Raw genomic sequence first — 20,311 nt, 5'->3', positions numbered from 1 at the left:
AGTCCCCTGTCTGTCCTCTCGGGTGGATGTAAAAGATCCCACGGCACTATTTTGAAGAAGAGCAGGGGAGTTCTCCCCAGTGTCCTGACCAATATTTATCCCTCAATCAACATCACTAAAACAGATGATCTGGTCATTATCACATTGATATTTGTGGGAGCTTGCTGTGTGCAAATTGGCTGCCAAGTTTCATAGAACCATGGAACATAGAAACATAGGAGCAGGAGTCGGCCATTCGGCTCCTCGAGCCTGCTCCGCCATTCAATATGATCATGGCTGATCCTCTATCTCAATACCATATTCCCGCTCTCACCCCATACCCCTTGATGCCTTTTGTGTCTAGAAATCTATCGATCTCCTTCTTAAATATATTCAGTGACTTTGGCCTCCACAGCCTTCTGTGGTAGAGAATTCCACAGGTTCACCACATCTGAGTGAAGAAATTTCTCCTCATCTCGGTCCTATATGTCCTACCCCGTATCATGAGACTGTGACCCCTCATTCTAGACCCCCCCAGCCAGCCAAAACATCCTCTCTGCATCCAGCCTGTCTAGCCCTGTCAGAATATTATACATTTCAATGAGACCCACTCTCATTCTTCCAAACTCTAGTGAATACAGGCCTAGTCGACCCAATCTCTCCTCATACGACAGTCTTGCCATCCTACATTACAACAGTGACTGCACTCCAAAAGCACTTAATTGGCTGTGGCACTTTGCAACATCCAGATGTACGTCTTTCCGTACTTTATCTGCATTCCCAATGCTTTATTCATCATATTTACACACTTATTCTTTTACTTACTGTTTCTGTGCACTCATTCATTAATCATATACTGTATAGACTCCCATTCTATTAATTATCCTCTTCTTAGGCAGTCCCTTGGAACCGAGGATGACTTGCTTCCACATTAAGAATGAGTTCTCAGGTGACTGATGAGTCCAATGCGGGACCTACAGCCTCTCTCACAGGTGGGGCAGACGGTAGTTGAAGGGGCGGGTGGGTGGGGTGCTTGGGTTGACGTGCGCTCCTTGCGCTGCCTGCGCTTGGCTTCCGCTTGCTCCCGGTGAAGAGACTCGAGGTGTTCGCCGCCTTCCCGGATGCTTCTCCTCCACTTTGTGCTCTGGTCTTGGGCCAGGGAGTCCCAGGTGTCGGTGGGGATGTTGCACTTTTTCAAGGAGGCTTTGAGGGTGTCCTTGAAGCATTTCCTCTGCCCACCTGGGGCTCTCTTGCCGTGCCGGAGCTCCGATTAGAGCGCTTGTTTTGGGAGTCTCGTATTGGGCATGCGGACAATGTGACTCGTCCATCAGAGCTGATCGAACGTGGTCAAAGCTTCGATGCTGGGGATGGATTTGCAGGATTTTGTGGAGGCAGCATTGGTGGTACCTCTCCAGTGCTTTGAGGTGCCTGCTGCATATGGTCCATGTCTCTGAGACATACAGCAGGGCAGGTATCACTGCTGCTCTGCAGACCATGAGCTTAGTGCCGGGTTTGAGGTCCTGGTCTTCAAACACTCTCTTCCTCAGGCGACTGAAGGCTGCACTGACACACTGAAAGCAGTGTTGGACTTCGTCATCGACGTCTGCCCTTGTTGACAGTAGGCTCCCGAAGTATGGAAAGTGGTCCACGTTGTCCAAGGCCTTGTCATGGATTTTGATAATCAGGGGGCAGTACTGTGTGGCAGGGGTAGGTTGGTAGAGGACCTTTGTCTTACGGATGTTTAGTGTAAGGCCCATGCTCTCGTACACTTCGGTGAAGGTGTTAACGATGATTTGGAGTTCAACCTTCGAGTGTGCGCAGACGCAAGCCTTGTCTGCATACTGTAATTACAGCCATTGCAACTATCAATCTTTGCACTTAATAATTGTTTCAGTGTTCTTGTTCTTTCATTTACTAGACTTTCAATCTCATTTCTTTGCTTGCTCTGCCATCTCTTTCTCTACCCTCTATCCACTCTCGTTGCACTGTTGCACTCATGTTATTTATGTCCTGTCTGAATCCTCATTAATTAATTTATCGTCTCTGCATTTAAATTCCATTAAATCTGTTTGACCTTCCACTCCTGTCTGAACTGATGACATTTCATTACTTTCTTTAGTCTCTGTACTTTCATTCATTTTTAGCTGCTTTTCAATCTTGTGCTTAACTGATGTACTCAGAGAATACAGTAGTGAGTCAATCATTTCTTTACATCTCAGTGTTTGAGTTTGATCTTCCACTCTCTGATTTCTTGATTTGCTGTCTTTATTTTCTTTAATTTACCTGCCTCCTCTCTTTTCTGTGTTTCTTCTCTAAAGAAGAAAATAAAGACAGCAAATCAAGAAATCAGTCCCCGCCTTCTTCGCCGCTCTCTACTGCACGGTTCGGACTTTCAATTCCAAAATTCGATAGACTCTGGAACAGTTCCCGTGGATTGGAGGGTAGCTAATGTTACCCCACTGTTCAAAAATGGTGGTAGAGAGAAAACGGGGAATTACAGACCGGCAAGCCTGACATCGGTAGTGGGGAAAATGCTAGAGTCCATTATAAAAGATGTAATAGCAGAGCACTTGGAAAACAGTGACAGGATCGGACAAAGTCAACACGGATTTACAAAAGGTAAATCGTGCTCGGCTAATCTACTGGAATTTTTGGAGGATGTAACTGGTAGAATAGATAAGGGAGAACCAGTGGATGTGGTGTATTTGGACTTTCAGGAGGCTTTCGATAAGGTCCCGCATAAGAGATTAGCGTGCAAAGTTAAGGCACATGAGATTGGGGGCAAGGTATTGACTTGGATAAAGAACTGGTTGGCAGACAGGAAGCAAAGAGTTGGAATAAACGGGTCTTTTTCTGAGTGGCAGGCAGTGACTAGTGGGGTACAGCAGGGACCGGTCCTAGGTCCCCAGCTATTCACAATATATATTAATGATCTAGACGAGGGAACTAGATGTAATATCTCCAAGTTTGCAGACGACACAAAGCTGGGTGAACCTGTGTGCTGCGAGGAGGATGCCGAGAAACTCCAGTATGATTTGGACAGGTTGGGTGATTGGGCAGAAGCATGGCAGATGCAGTATAATGTGGATAAATGCGAGATAAGCTGCACAATAGTTTATGTTCAGCGTTTAAAACCCGGCTGCCCCAAAGTCAGTGACCACGAGGTGTGAAATTCGACTTGCAATGGGGACCTAAAACGGGCGGTGTCGAATCTCCGCCTATTCCACAGCCCCTCTCGACACTGAAGTCGAATAGAACTGAATATCGGACAGGACGCATAAAAGGTCCGTTTTGCGTCCCCGTCCGAGGCTAGTTTCTGCACCCCCGAGTTCTTTTTGCAGATGCGACCGAATCTGGACATTTGTTGTTGGGAGCATAGATTGCGAGCGAGGTCTGGGTACTTGACATCACACACCCCGGGGGTGATTTTCATTCAGAAGTCGGGTTCGAGGCGGGACTACAACTTTCGGGGTTGTAGTCCCGCCTCCATCGGGATGCGGCCAATCCATGCGATTTTAACTTGATTGACCTTGTTGAGCCCACCCAGCGGGCTCAGCAGGCCAATTAAGGGCCACCCGGCAACAGGCGGCGTCACAGACGGAAATGTCATCTGTCAAGACGTTTTGGCAGATGAAAGATCAGCGTTTGACAGCTGTTTGAAGTTGTCAAACACTGACAGTCTTACTTCTAACCTGAGTCCTTCTACACAGACTCAGTTAGAAACCTCACCGACACAGAAAGCTGCAGGCTGTCACTTTTGACAGTTCGCAGCCATTCTGTTTTCTGTGCCGGTTAGATGATGGACTCCCGAAACCGAGAGGAAGGAAGGCTGAAAAGGTAAGTACAGGTAATTTAAACTTCTTTACACACTTTAGACACACCAAACACACTTACCTTTGCACTCATGCACCCATCTGAACACTGACATCTCGACCCCTCCAAGTCCTTCAACCCGACGGCCCGACTCCTCTAACTTGGTGTGGTTTGGAGCCATCGGGAATCCCACAGTTCAAGCTTTAAAATAGGGATTAGGCTAAAAACTGCCTGTTAACTACCTGTTAACAGGCAGTTAATCGGCACTAATCCCATTCCCGCCTCGGGGAGGCGGGTCCCAGTGCGGGGTGGCGGGTCCCAGTGCGGGGTGGGTACCCGCCTCCTTTGAAACTGGCATGGAGGCGGGTTGGGGGGTGGGATGGTGTCGGGACCCCCGAATTCGGGACTTTAACCCCCCGCACGCCTCCAATCCCGACTCCACGAGCCAATGAAAATCGACCCCCCTGAGTCCGACTCAACTCCTGTTATCCTTCACCTCAACTGTACTATTTGAAAACATTAACTCAATTTTTCTGTACTGGGCCCTCCAGCTAATCCTTCAGGAGAACGTTAACTGCATGATAATTCATTTTTCAAACCTTTGAGAAGCTTTCTTCGGATTATAGCTTGCTGACTGGTCTAAGGAGAGGCAGCAAGCAAACTGGAAGAAACTCCGCTCTGTTACAGTTTAATTCTGGCGCTCGCGGGACGATGGTTGGTGTCATTAATGCCGGCCGTGCCAGCGACGCCCACATCCCAGGAACGAATATAAGAAAAAATAGCATAACAAAGAAAAAAGGCATTTGGTATCCTTATCCGTCTCAGTAGTGCCTTGCAAACTCTGTTAATAGTGGGACGTTGATGAAATTGAGACAATCAAGTGTTAATGAGCGAAATGAATGTTAAACTGCACTGGGGAGTGTTAACGAGGGAAGAGGGACACAAATTAGTTGTTGAAATAAAGAGTTTGGGGTAAAATTCATATTGGGCAGTCCCGCATCGTCCGCCCGTTAAGCGCTCCACCCGATAGAACCGAATATCGGGCGGGATGTATAACGGGCATCCAATCCGATACCTCCTGCTTGGCACTACTGGCCAATCCAAATTTCCACCTGTCTGGTTCAGCCAAAGAGGATTTGAGTATAAGGGTAAAGATGTCTTACTGCATTTATATAGGGCCCTGGTGAGACCACACCTGGAGTATTGTGTACAGTTTTGGTCTCCTTACCTAAGGAAGGATATACTTGCCATAGAGGGAGTGCAACGAAGGTCCACCAGACTGATTTCTGGGATGGGGGGATTGTCCTATGAGGAGAGATTGAGTAGACTGGGCCTATATTCTCTAGAGTTTAGACGAATGAGAGGGGATCTCATTGAAACATACACAATTCTTACAGGGATTGACAGGGTAGATGCAGGGAGGATGTTTCCCCTGGCTGGGAAGTCTAGAACCAGGGGTCACAGTCTCAGAATTAAGGGTCGGCCATTTAGGACTGAAATGAGGAGGAATTTCTTGACTCAGAGGGTGGTGAATCTTTGAAATTTTCTACCCCTGAGGGCTGTGGAGGCTCAGTCATTGAGTATATTCAAGACAGAGATCGGTAGATTTTTTGATATTAAGGGAATCAAGGGATATTAGGAAAGTGCAGGAAAGTGGAGATGAGGTATAATATCAGTCATGATCTTATTGAATGGTGGAGCAGGCTCGAGGGGCCGAATGGCCTCCTCCTGCTCCTATTTCTTATGTTGTAATATCTTGTTCTAGGTAACCCTGGTTTGAGATTGACCCGAATATTGGGACATTCAATTCAAGGAACTGTAGGGGAGGACTAGTGGTAGCTTTTCAACTTACCAACTGGGTGTAGAACTGACGATTCTGCTAGGCAGGCCATGTTAAAATTGGCCCTTACTGGTATCGGTATTAATCCACCTGTCTGTATTGAAATAAATGTCAGCAGCTCTTTCTCTCTCTCTCTCTCCCCGGGGTAACTTTGAAGATCGGAGGGGGAGTAAGACCGATAGCATCGCATCGATTGTCCCGTTAGATGCTCGATTCTCCTTTCCACTGACTGCATGGAAGTTGATAGATACCCCCCCATACTCTGACCAATTCTATATGTTCCTGTCCCACCAGAAGCCTACGTTCAAGTGAAGGTTTACAGTCCTCTCAATCGCAGGCCAACGCGAATGTCCCTCAACGGATCACCACTGGGTTTGACTCGACACTTGCACCTCGCTCTCTCCTTCACTCTCCTCCTTTATCTACCTCGAACGTCTAGTTTCTTCAGACGAGTTGCACCTCTCCGTCTTTTATCTATTGAAGCCTGTAATTAAACTGACATTTTCTCTCTCTGTCTCTCTGTGTGTCTACACTGAAATATGATTGCGAACCTCTATTCAACGCTTTATCTACAGTCATGTCTTTTTCGATGTCTATCTGCTGCCTAGCTCCTCCTGCGTTGAGATGTGTGACTATTTCGACATCCTAATCTGTACCTTTCTCTATGCACCTACCTTGTATCTATCTACTCCTCTGCCTCCGTATGTAAAATAGCATGTAAAGCTGTCTCTATATTTCTGCCTGTATCTCTCTCAGTGCTCTGCCTCTGTATTTCAATTGATAGAACTGTCTATGTTCACTTGTATCTATTTCATCCTCTGACTCTGTATTTAAAATGAGACGTTGAACTGTATCAATACTTTTATCTGTACCTGTCTCATCTTCTGCTTCTATATTTAAGGGGAAACGTGCAGCTAATGCTAAACCTTTTCTACAGTCCTCTGCCTCTATACTTAAAATTATATATGCAGCTACCTCTGTCTGACCTGCCACTAACTCCACTTGTGTTCATTGGTGCTAGGACCCGACTTTATTCACAACATTTATTAATGATCTAGACAAGGGAACTAGATGTAACATTTCCAGGTTTGCAGATGACACAAAGCTGGGTGGGCGTGTGTGCTGTGAGGAGGATGCCGCAAAACTCCAGTAGGATTTGGACAGGTTGGGCGATTGGGCAGATGCATGGCAGATGCAGTACAATGTGGATAAATGCGAGGTTCTCCACTTCGGTGGCAAAAACAGGAAGACAGATCATTATCTGAACGGCAATAGATTGGGAAAAGGGGAAGTGCAACGAGATCTGGGTGTCCTTGTGCACCAGTCGCTGAAGGTAAGCATGCAGGTGCATTAAGGCGGTTAAGAAGGCAAATGGTATGCTGGCCTTCATAGCGAGAGGATTCGAGTACAGGAGCAAGGATGTCTTGCTGCAGTTGTACAGGACCTTGGTGAGACCACACCTTGAGTATTGTATACATTCACCAGACTGACACCTGGGATGGCAGGAATGACATATGAGGAGAGATTGGGTCGATTAGGCTTATATTCGTTAGAGTTTAGAAGAATGAGAGGGGATCTCATTGAAACTTATAAAATTCTAACAGGACTAGGCAGACTAGATGCAGGAAGGATGTTCCCGATGGCGGGGGAGTCCAGAACCAGGGGTCACAGTCTAAAGATAAGGGGTAAGCCATTTAGGACTGAGATGAGGAGGAATTTCTTCACCCAGAGAGTGGTGAACCTATGGAATTCTCTACCACAGAAGACAGTTGAGGCCAATTTATTAAATATATTCAAGAAGGAGTTAGATATATTTCTTAAGGCTAAGGGGATCAAGGGATATGGGGAGAAAGCAGGGACAGGGTACTGAATTTGGATGATCAGCTATGATCTCATTGAATGGTGGAGCAGGCTCGAGGGGCTCTCCTGCTCCTATCTTCTATGTTTCTATGTTTCATCTTTATCTCCCCCTCTCGCTCTCTCTGTCCCCATTTCTGAGCTCTGGGGTAAATTTTTAACTGGCCGCCCATCAGAGAAACAGCCTGATTTGAAATTCTGATGGCAGTGGGCGTGTCTTTCATGGGTGTTCCATCCACAAAGTGTGTGGTGGCGCATTGTCCATCCCTTACACAGCCCGTCTGATACTCAGTACGATAGCAAAATACTGCGGATGCTGGAAATCCGAAATAACAACAGAAAACGCTGGAGAAACTCAGCAGGCCAGGCAACATCCATGGAGAAAAATCCACACTTTTTGTTTGTGCCTTTTATTCTTCCCTCCCACACGGCAGCTGTCCTTCATTCTGCCAGCGCAATCCACACTTCATCTAGAGCCACCCTTTGTTCCTTAACCTGTCCCATTACCACCTCCTCTCGCCTTGAATATCTCTTAATGTCTCTTAATCTCTCCTGCTTTCTACCCTATCTCTGACCTTCCCTTTTGTTCTTGCATCCCCTCCCCCTTTTCCCAGCCCCTAAACTTGCTCTCCAGTTCCTGCTTTTTTCTCAGTTCTGACGAAAGGTCATCGACCTGAAACATTGACTCTGTTACTCTCTCCACGGATGCTGCCCTGGCCGTCTGATGCTCAATTCCATTGCCCGTAATTTCCGATAGGAGGTACCCGGCATGCGGATGACTCCTATCGGGGAAAAAAATCTACGCCCTTACCCGCGGGCTCCTGAGGTGTGGCCATTTCCACACTTGGGCCTCTCTACAGTTGAAATGCGCAGGGGCCCACGTATCCCAGGGGCGCAGGCGGTTCGCAAGCGTCCCTGGGATCACGTGGGCCATAGGGAGCCAATGAAAGAAGGGAATCCCCCTTCATACGTTTGACAGATCGACCTGTCAAAAGTGTGAATGGGGATCATGGAAAAAAGACACTAAAACGTTAAATTATTTAATTTAATGTAATTTTAACTCATTTTAAAAACGTGATTAAAAAAAAATGTATATAAAATTTAATTTTTTGAAAAGAATAATTAAATGGGCCATAAATTCCGGTCCCTATGGGTGTGCACGCGCTGGGTACTCACCCATAGGGACAACGGAAGTGCCAGTTTTAGGCATGCACTGCGCATGCGCTGGAAACCGGAACTTCCGTTCTGTGAAGAAAGGGCTTCACAGGCCAAATGCCTGCACCGGAGAGGCTGCGCATACGGCTGGAACTTCCGTTTCTTTCACAGTTGCTTCAGTGCAGGTAAGTCGGAAACCGCTGTGCCTAGAAGAGCAGGCGCAAGGCCTGCTTTTACCAGGCTAACAGTTGAAGAAAGTAAAAAAAAAAAATGTTTCCACTGATTTATCATTTGAAAATACTTTAAAGAAAGTTAAGTTTATTTTTCGCCCCGTTAAAAACTTTAATCTTTTTTTCCAAAAATTTAAAATAGTTAATTTATGTAATTTATAGTCATTTTAAAAATGTGATGTTTAAAAAAAAATTTAATTGAAGTTTTACTTATATTTTGGGGCTGATCTCTATTCATAGATTTGACAGGTCTTCCTTGTCAAATCTATGAATGGAGATTCCCTGCTCCGATTGGCTCCCCATGGCCCACGTGATCCCAGGGACGCTGCGAACTACCTGCGCCCCTGGGATACGCGGGGGCCCTGCGCACCGGCAGTTTGAGGAGGCCCAGCATCGGCATTCTGCGCTCCCGGGAGCCCTCCGGTGCAGGCGGAGATTTTTCCAAATCGCCGGCGGGAGGGCTGCGGACGTCATTTCTGGGCCCGATGGGGCTAAAAATAAACGTACCTTTTTTCAAAAGTATTTTTAAATTATAAATGAGTGAAAAATTATTTTTTCAACTTTTTTTTCAACTCTTACGCCAGATTTTTAAGTTATTTCAGCGGACGGAGATTCTGCAGAATGCGGAACTCTCCCCCCTCTCTTCCCCCCCCCCGCAAAGGACCTTCTCCAGAGCAGGTGTCAGATCTGTCAAGAAGTGCCAGTTTTCACCCATAGGCATCGGAAAATACAGGGCCTAGACTTCAATGGAAGGGAATATTGAGATGGGCGTCTACCATCTTGAGATGGGCATCTACTGTTGTGTGAGCGCCCAAGACGCATTTCCGACGCACAATGCCAGCACCATGTCCAGGTTGACAAGCTGAAAGTCTACCATGTTATAATCTGTATTGAAAATGATACATGCAAACTGTGCCCATACATCCACCAGCGTCATGCCCCGCCACACCAGCGCTGCACTCAGATGAATGTCTCTTCCTGTTTTCGTCTTCTATCTATCTCAATTTCAGTACCCTGGCCTCATATTTACAAGGTAATGGGGGTGAAAATTTGACTTGGGAGCTGGCGCAAAGGCGGGCGGAATCTCAGCGGCAGCCTGATATTCAGTTGTATTGAGGTGAATACTGGACGCAGGGCGTGAAGCGTGTGACATTTTTTTTTACCACTGTCAGATTTCTCTAATGATTCGCCTGTTTTTATCTCCGTACATTTAAAATGATACCCGCAGCGAACTTACTTTGCTGCACTCGATATCAATGAATGAAGTAGAAGTCATCTTCATCATCGGCGCCTCATAGGCGTTAGCGCATGGGCCACCTGTTACATGCCCGCCCTATGTTCAGTACTATTGAAGTCAATTGAACTGAGTGTAGTGCGGGGCGTATAACAGGCGGCCACTGGGGTACCCCCATCTCTATCAATATCTCTATCTATATCACTATCTGCAACTCTCTCTCTAAATCTCTCTGTATCTATCCCTATCATCAATATCACTCTCTACTTCTTTCATTATCCTTATTGTCATCTCTAACTCTAACTCTCTTTAATAAGATGTGTCTCTACCTCTGTCTCTACCTCTATCTCCATCTCTATATATCTCTCTATCTCTATCTATCTCTATCATCTCTACCTCTCTCTCTCTCTATCCATATCTCCATCTCTATGACCTCTATCTCTAACTGTATCTCTGTCCCATCTCTATATCTCTAGAAATATATCTAGCTAAATCTCTGTCTCTATATCTCCATCTCTAGCTCCAAATCACTCTCTCCCTAGCCTTCAATTTCAGTCTCAACCTCTGTTCCCATGTCAATATCTCTCTGCATCTACCTCCATCATCTCTATATCTATCACTATCTCTATCTCTTATTTCAATTATTATCTCTATCTCTATTTTAATTTCCATCTTGAAGTCTCTTTCTCAATATCTGTCTGTCTCTATTGCCTTCTCCATAGCGCTCTCTCTCTATCTGCATCTATCTCTATCATCTCTACCTCTCATTTTCTCTCTGTCGCCTATTCTACATTAAAATAATGACCTCTATCTCTATCTCTATATCTCTCTATCTAACTGTCTCTCTCTCCCTCTCCTTCTCAACTCCTGTCTCTACTTCTGTCTCTACCTCTATCCCAATTTCTATATCTTTCTATCTCTATCTATCCATCTCGATCTCTTTTTCTATCTCAACTATATCTCTATCAATATATCGCTCTCACTATCTATCTCTGTCTCTTGATAACTAACTCCATGTCTATCTCGCTCCCTCATCTCCCTGTCCCTCTATCTCAATTTCTGTCTGCCTCTTTCTCCATCTATCGCTATCTTTATTTGTCTCTATCACTATCCATATGTAAATAGCTAACGATATATCCATCGCTATTTCTATCCATATCTAAATATCTATCATGATTTATCTCAAACCCCTCTATCTCTATATCTATGTCTACCTCTATGTCTATGTCTACTTCAATTAATACCTACATCTCTATCTTCAACACACTCTCTCTGCCCCTCTCTTTATCAATATCTGTCTCTACCTCTGTCTCTACCTCTGTCTCTACCTATATCTCTGTCTCTATATCTATCTCTCTATCTCTATCTCTGTCTATCTCTATATCTCTATCTCTATCTCTACCTCTACCTCTGTCTCTATATCTATCTCTGTCTCTACATCTATCTCTATCTCTATCTCTGTCTCTACCTCTATCTCTGTCTTTATCTCTATCTCTGCCTCTGTCTCTACCTATATCTCTGTCTCTATATCTAGATCTATCTCTCTATCTCTATCTCTGTCTATCTCTATATCTCTATCTCTGTCTCTACCTCTATCTCTAACTCTGTCTCTACCTCTGTCTCTGTCTCTGTCTCTATCTCTATCTCTACCTCTACCTCTACCTCTATCTCTACCTCTATCTCTGTCTCTACCTATATTGCTACACATATCTCTGTCTGTATATCTATCTTTATATCTATATCTATATCTATCTCTCTATCTCTATCTCTGTCTATCTCTATATCTCTATCTCTATCTCTACCTCTACCTCTGTCTCTATATCTATCTCTGTCTCTACATCTATCTCTGTCTCTACCTCTATCTCTGTCTCTACCTCTATCTCTGTCTCTGCCTCTGTCTCTACCTATATCTCTACATATATCTCTGTCTCTATATCTATATCTATCTCTCTATCTCTATCTCTGTCTATCTCTATATCTCTATCTCTGTCTCTACCTCTATCTCTACCTCTATCTCTAACTCTATCTCTACATCTGTCTCTGTCTCTGTCTCTGTCTCTGTCTCTGTCTCTATCTCTATCTCTACCTCTACCTCTACCTCTATCTCTACCTCTATCTCTGTCTCTACCTATATTGCTACACATATCTCTGTCTCTATATCTATCTTTATATCTATATCTATATCTATCTCTCTATCTCTATCTCTGTCTATCTCTCTATCTCTACCTCTATCTCTGTCTCTATCTCTGTCTCTATCTCTGTCTCTATCTCTCTCTCTGCCTATAGCGCTACACATATCTCGGTCTCTATATCTATCTCTATATCTATATCTATCTCTACCTCTGTCTCTATCTCCAACCCTGTCTCTCCCTCTCTCTCAATTTCTGTATCTACCTCTGTCTCTACCTCTATCCCCATCTCTAAATCTCTTTCTTGCTACCTCTATCTATTTATGTCTATCTCTATCATCTCTAACTCCAACTTTATCTAGCCCTCTTTTTCTTAATATCTATCTCTACCTTTATTTCTATTAATGCTATCTCTATCTTCATTTCCATCTCCAACTCTTTTTCTTAATATCTGTCTGTACACCTGTCTCTACCTCTATCCCCTTCTCAATATTGCTCTCTCTCTGTATCTATCTCTATAATCTCTATCACTATATCTGTCTATATATAAATAATGACTTCTATGGTTATCTCAATCTCTACATCTATTGATATCTCTATCTCTCTCCAACTCTCTCCCTTTCTTCCTCAATTTCTGTCTCTACCTCTATCCCTGTCTCTATAACTCTCTGTGTCTATCTCTTATCATCTTCATATTTCTTTACCTCTATCTCCATTTCTATCATTTTCACTATCGCCATCTCTATCCTTATCTCCATCGCTATCTTCATCTCTATCTTGAAATCTCTTCCTCCATATCTGTCACTACCTCTAACTCCATATCTATATCTATCCCTAGCTCTATCAATCTGTATCGATCTCTATCATCTCGACCTGTCTCTACCCCTCTCTATCTCTCGCTCTCTCTCTCGCTATCTCTATCTATATCTAAATAACAACTTCTATGTTTAACTCTATCTCTATCTGTCTCTATCTCTCTGTTTATCTCAATCTCAATCTCTATATGTGTCTCTATCTCCATCTCTGTCTCTACCTCTGTCCCTTCTACATCTGTAACTATCTCTGTCATTTCTGTCTCACTTTATCACTCTCTCCCTGTCTATCTCCAGCTCTCTCTCCTTCTTTCTCAACCTCTATCCCCATCTCTATGTCTCTCTATCTATCTGTATCTATCTCTATCCCTCTCAATCTCTCGCTATCAATCCCTGTTTGTCTCTATATCTCTGTCTATTTCAATCTCTATATCTATATTCACCTCTCTATCTCTATATACACCTCTCTCTCCCTATATCTATCTAGCTATCTCGATATCTATCTCCATCTCTCTCCCTCTTTCTCAATTTCTGGCTCTACTTTTGTCTTTACCTTTCAATATCACTCTCTCTATATCTATCTAACTGTATCTATCTCTAACATCTTTATCTCCCTCTCTCTCTCTCTCTCTACCTCCATCCTTAACTCTATCTCTATCACTATCAATTGCTGTCAGTCTCTATATATTTTCCTATTTTAAACTCTATCTCTATGACTACCTCTGTCTCTATCTATATCTCTATATCCATCTCCATCTCTCTCTCTCTCCCTCTTTCTCAATTTCTGGCTCTACCTCTGTCTTTACCTCTATCCCCATCTCAATCTCTGTCTCTGTCTCTATCTAATGGTATCTATCACTATCAATGCTAACTCTCTGTATTGCTATCTCTCTCTCTATCATTAGTCATATCAAAATAACAACCTCTATCTCTATCTCTCTATGGCCTAGAAATTCGGTTGGTAGCACCAGCGATTAGCACCTAAAGAGCCAGAGAATTGGGGCGTTACCCAATTTTCGGGCGGGTGCAGTGAATATAGCGCCACCTCCCATATTGAGTATCCTTTTAGCGCCGGCGCTAACTCTTTGCGCGCGCCCGTGGGTGCAGGCAGATCATGATGTCATTTCAGTGTGCAATGCCTTTTTGGCGCCCTGGACCGGATATTCGGTGGCGCCCACAACCTTTCCGCCTGGCGCTATTAGTGACAGTTGGATGGAGCGTTCCCAGGCCCTTCTCAGACTCGGGGGGCGCTATTTAAAGGGGACAGCACTAGTATAAAAGCTGCAGCCATTTGGGCTAGCCAATCTGATCATTGCTGTAGAGAGTTCCTGACCTTCTGTTGGACAGTAATTTTCTCATTGAGCCTTCGGAGGCACTGGCACTGGCAGCTTGAGGGCCCGGCTCCCGAGCTGGTGATGCAGCATCTGAAAGCAGGGAGGTGGAAGTGTGGCTTTAGCAAAAGGACAGCTGGGCAGCAAGGGATGCCAGATTGCGGGAAGGCTATGACATGGGTCCACAGTGAGAAAGCATGCTGGCGGGGGGAACAAGTGGAAGGAGACAGTTGTAAAAGGTGAGAACCTTACCATCGCTGTCGACAATGTGGTCGGCATCTGCAGTGGTTACAGGACCACTCAGACGTCCTCCAAGAATCTGGTGGACTCTCTCCTCGAGATCCGTGAGAGTGACCACTTGTGGAGGTCCTCCACTGGTGCGAAGCTGGTCTTTGCCAATCCTCGCCAGCTTGGACTGCAGGGGAAAGGAGGGGAAGTTATGTGACATGATGCCCTGAGTGATCATCTCATGCCCCCCATGGTGCAAGAGCCCTTACATGACGGCTTGAGTCAAATGTGCATGTGTGTGCCCAGAAAGGGCCATGGGTGCTTGCTGGCAGATGGCCAATGGGGCACAGCCCACCCTGTAGCCATAAGGTCAGGTGCAAATGAAGGGATGCAGAAGTTTGCAGAAACAACACTCACACTCACGACCCGAGTGAGATCGTTGAATTTCTTTCTGCATTGGACAGGGCTTCTGGTCACTATGCTGCTGGAGTTGACTCTCTGGCATACACCCCTCCAAGCTCGTCGGTAGAGAACATCTCGCCGGTGCTCCACTGCGGCCACCAATTGCTCCAGAGCCTCATTGGTGAAGCGCTCTGCTCTCTGTCTCACCTTCTCCATCTGCTCCAAGTTTTTAGCACCAGAGAAGGGCCTGCGCCGATTCTGAGGCCTGCAAGGCGCAGAGTGTGGATGCTGAAGCTGACTGACCCACCCCTTTAAGAGCTGGCCGGTGCCTGGAAGTCTCGTGGTCATCGGTAATTGAGAGCATCTGCGCTGCGCCCGTCCGCTCCGATATTGGGTTGCGCCGGAAGTTTAGCGCCTTAGGAGCCCCGTGTAATGCCTGAATTCGCGACTCAATCACCTTCAGGGGCGATGCAACCCAATATCGCGCCAGGTGGCGATAAGTTGCGTCTGGCTATAAACTTTGCGCTGCGCCAATTCTAACGCCCCAAGCGGGGCTATACCCAATTTCTAGGCCTATATCTCTACCTCTATATTGCTACCTCTATCTATTTTTCGCTCTAACTATCTTTCTCCCTCTCATTCTCAATTTCTGTCTCTACCTTTATCAACATTTCTATTTCTCTATCTCTCTGTATCTATCCATAGCATCTCTATACCTCTCTATCACTTTCTCTATTCCTATCTCTTTCTTTATCGCTATCTCTATCTTAATCTTCATTTTGTTAATACCTCTATCTCATCTTTATCCATCTCTATCTCCAACTCTCTTTCTGAATATCTGTCTCTACCTCTATTCTCATCTCTATATCTTTCTCTATCTCTATCTATCTCTTTCTATCTGTCAGTTACACCTCCTCTATCTCAATCCACCTCTCCCCCTCTCTCTGTTGCAATCTCTATCCATATCTAAATAACTCTACCTCTATCAGTATCCATCTCCATCTGTACTATATTACTGCCTATCTCAACCTTTATCTTTATGTCTTTCTCTATGTCTATCTCTAGCTTTCACTCTCTCTGTATCGATCTCCAACCCTCGCCCTCTTTTTAAATTTCTGTCACTACATCTATCCCCATCCCTATATCTCGCTCTATCTCCATCTGTCTCTATCTATTTCTTTTATTTCTATCTGTCTCTATTTCTGTCTCTCCCTCTCTCTCTCTCTCTATCACTGTCTCTATCTCTATTGGCAACTCTATCTCCAACTCAGTTTCTGTATCTAGCTCTGTCTGTAACAGTATTCCCATTTCTTTATCTCATTCTCTCTATCTCTATCGATTTATGTATATCTCTATCACCTCTATCGCCAAATGCCCTCTCTGTTTAGCTCTATCTCAATCTCCCTTTCAAACTATCTCTGTCTCTATGTCGGTCTATGTCTCTAACTCCATCTCCGTCTATGTCTCTCTATCCCTATTTATCATCATCTCCGCCTCCGCCTCCGCCCCCGCCTCTACCTCTGTCTCTGTCTCTGTCTCTGCCTCTACCTCTACCTTTACCTCTACCTCTGTCTCTGCCTCTACCTCTGCCTCTGCCTCTACCTCTATCTCTGTCTCTATCTCTGTCTCTGTCTCTACCTCTGTCTCTACCTCTATCCCTGCCTCTACCTCTATCTCTGTCTCTACCTATATCTCTGTCTCTACCTCTATCTCTGTCTCTACCTCTATCTCCTTCCATCTCTAAATTTCCTCTTCTATTTCAATTGCTGTCTCTATCTCTCTCTCTCCATCTCCACCAATATATCTTTGTCTATCTCAATCTCGTACTCTATTTATATCTGCTCTATCTATTTCCCTAGCTGTATCTCTATTTATCTCAATCTCGCTCTATATCTTTATCTCAATCTCCAGCTCCCCCATCATCTCCTTCCATATATAAGCACAGTTGCTGTCTCTGCCTGTATCTCTACCTCCATAATTATATCTCTATCTCTTTCTCTGTTTCTCTAACTCTGTCTATCTCTCCCTATATCCTTATGTCTATCTCTATCTCCATCTCTATAAGAAGCTTACACCTAGCTCCATCTCTATCTCTATCTATCTCCTCTCTATCATAGAATCATATAAATTTACAGCATGGAAGGAGGCCATTTTGGCTCATCGTGTCCGTGCCGGCCAACAAAGAGCTATCCAGCCTAATTCCACTTCCCAGCACTTGGTCCGTAGCCCTGCAGGTTAGAGCATCCCAAGTGCACATCCAAGGACTTTTTAAATGTGGTTAGGGTTCCTGCCTCTACCACCCATTCAGGCAGTGAGTTCCAGACCCCCACAACACTCTGGGTGAAGAAATTTCCCCACAGATCCCCTCTAAACCTTCCACCATTTACTTTAAATCTGTGCCCCCTGGTTTCTGACCTGTCTGCTAAGGGAAATAGGCCCTTTCTATCCACTTTATCTATGCCCCTCATAATTTTATACACCTCTTTCTCTATCTATCCATTCTATCCACCTCTCAGAATCTAACTCTATCTCTATCTATCTCTCTCCTTCACTATCTCTCCATCTGTCTCTCCCTCTATCCCAATTTCTGTCTACCTCTTTCTCTTTCTCAATCTATCCATTCTATCCATCCCTACCTCTAACTCCACATGTATGTCTATATCTCTATCTTTAGCTGTAGATCAATCTATCTCTATCAATCTATCTTTCTCTCTATCTCATCTATCTGCACTGCTATCTCTGTTTCTATTTCCTGCTTACCTCTGTCTCTTTCTCCATCTATCCCTATCTATATTCCTATCCAAATCTACCTCTAATCATATGTAAATATCTACTGCTATTTCTATCTATCTCTATCATTATATCTATCCCTCTCCATAACTGACTGACTATCTATAATCAAAAAGAAAATACTGCAGATGCTGGAAATCTGAAATAAAAACAGAAAATGCTGGAGAAACTCAGCAGGTCAGGCAGCATCTGTGAAGAGAGAAACAGAGTTAACAGTTCAGGTCGATGACCTTTCTTCAGAACTATCTATATTGCCTTTGATCTATCGCTATCACTATCCCCATTTCTAACTCCATCTCAATCCACATCTAATGACTTCTTCTATCTCAATTTCTGTCTTTACCTCTATCTCTGCACCTATCTCCAGAAATGTATCCACTTGTGTTATTTATCCCTACCTCTATCATTTGCTTCTATATCTAAATACAATTGCTGATTTTACTTCTATCTCTACCTCTATCTCCATAAAAATATCTCTATCTCTATTTACATCTCTGCCTAACTCTTTTTTTCTCCATCAGTATAACTATCTCTAGGTATCTCTATCTCTAGTTATCTGTATCTGTATCTCCATCTCCATCTCCTTCCATGTCTAGATATCTTCCTTTATCTCAATTGCTGCGTCAACCTCTATCTCTAACCTATCTTCATAACTATATCTATCTGCATTACTTATATCGATCTCTATCTCTACCACCTCCTTCCATCTCTATCTAACTCTATCTCTTTCTCCATCAGTATTTATAGCTCTATGTATCCCTATCTCTATCTGTATATCTCTAAAACTATCTCCATCTCCTTCCATGTCTAAATATCTTCCTCTATCTCAATTGCTTCCTCTACCCCTATCTTTAAACCTATCTCCATAACTATATCTATCTATTATTTACACCTCTCTCTCTCTATCTCTGTCATCTCCTTCCATATCTAAGTATAATTGCTGTCTCTAACTCTGTCATTACCATTATCTCCATAACCATATCTCTATCTGTCTCTATATATGTCTAACTCTATCTATGTCTATCTCTATCTATATCCCCATGTCTATCCCTAGCTAACCCTATATCTACCTACATCTCTATCTCTATCTCTATCTGATCTCTACATTTAGCTCTATTTCTATCTCTATCTATCTCATCCCTATCTATCCACATCTCTCAAATATCTAGCTCTGTCTCCATCTCTATCTCTCCATCTGTCTCTCTCTCTAATCCAATTTCTATCTACCTCTTTCTCTTTCTCAATCTATCACTACCTATATTCTATCCATCCCTACCTCTAACTCCACATGTATGTCTATATCTCTATCTTTAGCTGTAGATCAATCTATCTCTATATCAATCTAGCTCTCTCTCTAGCTCATCTATGTGCACTGCTATCTCTATTTCCTGTCTACCTCTGTCTCTTTCTCCATCTATCACTATCTATATTTCTATCCAAATCTATCTCTATTCGTATGTAAATATCTACTGTTATTTCTATAAATCCCTGTCATTATATCTATCTCTATCCATATCTAACTGTCTACCAATATTGCCTTTATCTATCTATATCACTATTTCCATTTCCATCTCAATCCACGTCTAATGACTTCCTCTATCTCTACACCTATGTCCAGAAATGTATCCACTTGTGTTATTTATCCCTACATCTATCATTTGCTTCTATATCTAAATAAAATTGCTGTCTTTACTTCTATCTCAACCTCTATCTTCATAGCTGTAACTATCTTTATTTCCATCTCTATCTAACTCTATTTTTCCCCCTCAGTATAACTACCTCTATGTATCTCTATCTTTAGCTATCTGTATCTCCATCACTATCTCTATTTCCATCTCCTTCCATGTCTAAATGTCTTCCTTTATCTCAATTTCTGCCTCTACCTCTATCTGTAACCCTATCTCCAGAACTATATCCATCTATTATTTATATCTGGCTCTATCTCTATCATCTCCATCCATATCTAAAAAGAATTGCTGTATTTACCTCTATCTCTACCTCTAGCTCCATTAGTATATCTATCTCTAAGTCTATCTCTACCCACATCCTCTCTATTTCAATCTGTATCCCTATCTATCTCCATCTCTAACTCTATATGTCCTCATCTCTTTTGCTATCTCCACCAATTCTATCTGCATCTCTACCTCTATCTCAATCTATATCTCTATATCTATTTACATCTCTATCTAACTGTACTTTTTCTCCATCAATATAACAATCTCTATGTATGTCTATCTATCTGTATCTGTATCTCCATCTTTATCTCCTTCCATGTATAAATCTCTTTCTCTAGCTCATTTGCTCTCTACCTCTGTCCCTACCTCTCTCTCCATAACTATAACTCTATTTATCTCTATCTCAATCGATTTTATCTCTATCTTTGTCCATTATCTAGCTCTAACTCTATCTGTACCTCTATTGCTTTTTTCTATCTCTCTCTACCCATCATTTTCTGTATTTGTATCTCTATCTCTTTAACTATCAATACCACTATCTCTATCTCTATCTGTC

At 43.5% G+C, this 20,311-nt stretch overlaps 1 protein-coding gene across 11 annotated transcripts in view; it reads left to right on the top strand.

Moving 5' to 3' along the window:
- The window catches only part of rbfox1l (RNA binding fox-1 homolog 1, like), a 185,763-nt gene extending 179,141 nt beyond the window's left edge, over positions 1 to 6,622 (top strand). For 9 of the 11 annotated variants that reach the window (XM_085979663.1, XM_085979664.1, XM_085979659.1 and 6 more), the window contains one exon: positions 5,927 to 6,485. The gene's annotated coding sequence lies outside the window, so the exon portion shown is untranslated. Of the gene's footprint in view, positions 1 to 5,926 lie in introns of all 11 variants that reach the window. The other 2 variants (XM_085979658.1, XM_085979670.1) reach the window with 1 other exon arrangement.
- Positions 6,623 to 20,311: the final 13,689 nt, after the last annotated feature.

The sequence above is a fragment of the Somniosus microcephalus genome, unplaced genomic scaffold (genome assembly GCF_052327205.1).
Source record: "Somniosus microcephalus isolate GS21.2 unplaced genomic scaffold, FLI_Smic_1.0 unresolved_chr9, whole genome shotgun sequence".
Taxonomy (NCBI): Eukaryota; Metazoa; Chordata; class Chondrichthyes; order Squaliformes; family Somniosidae; genus Somniosus; species Somniosus microcephalus.
This window is presented reverse-complemented; position numbering and strand designations above follow the sequence as displayed.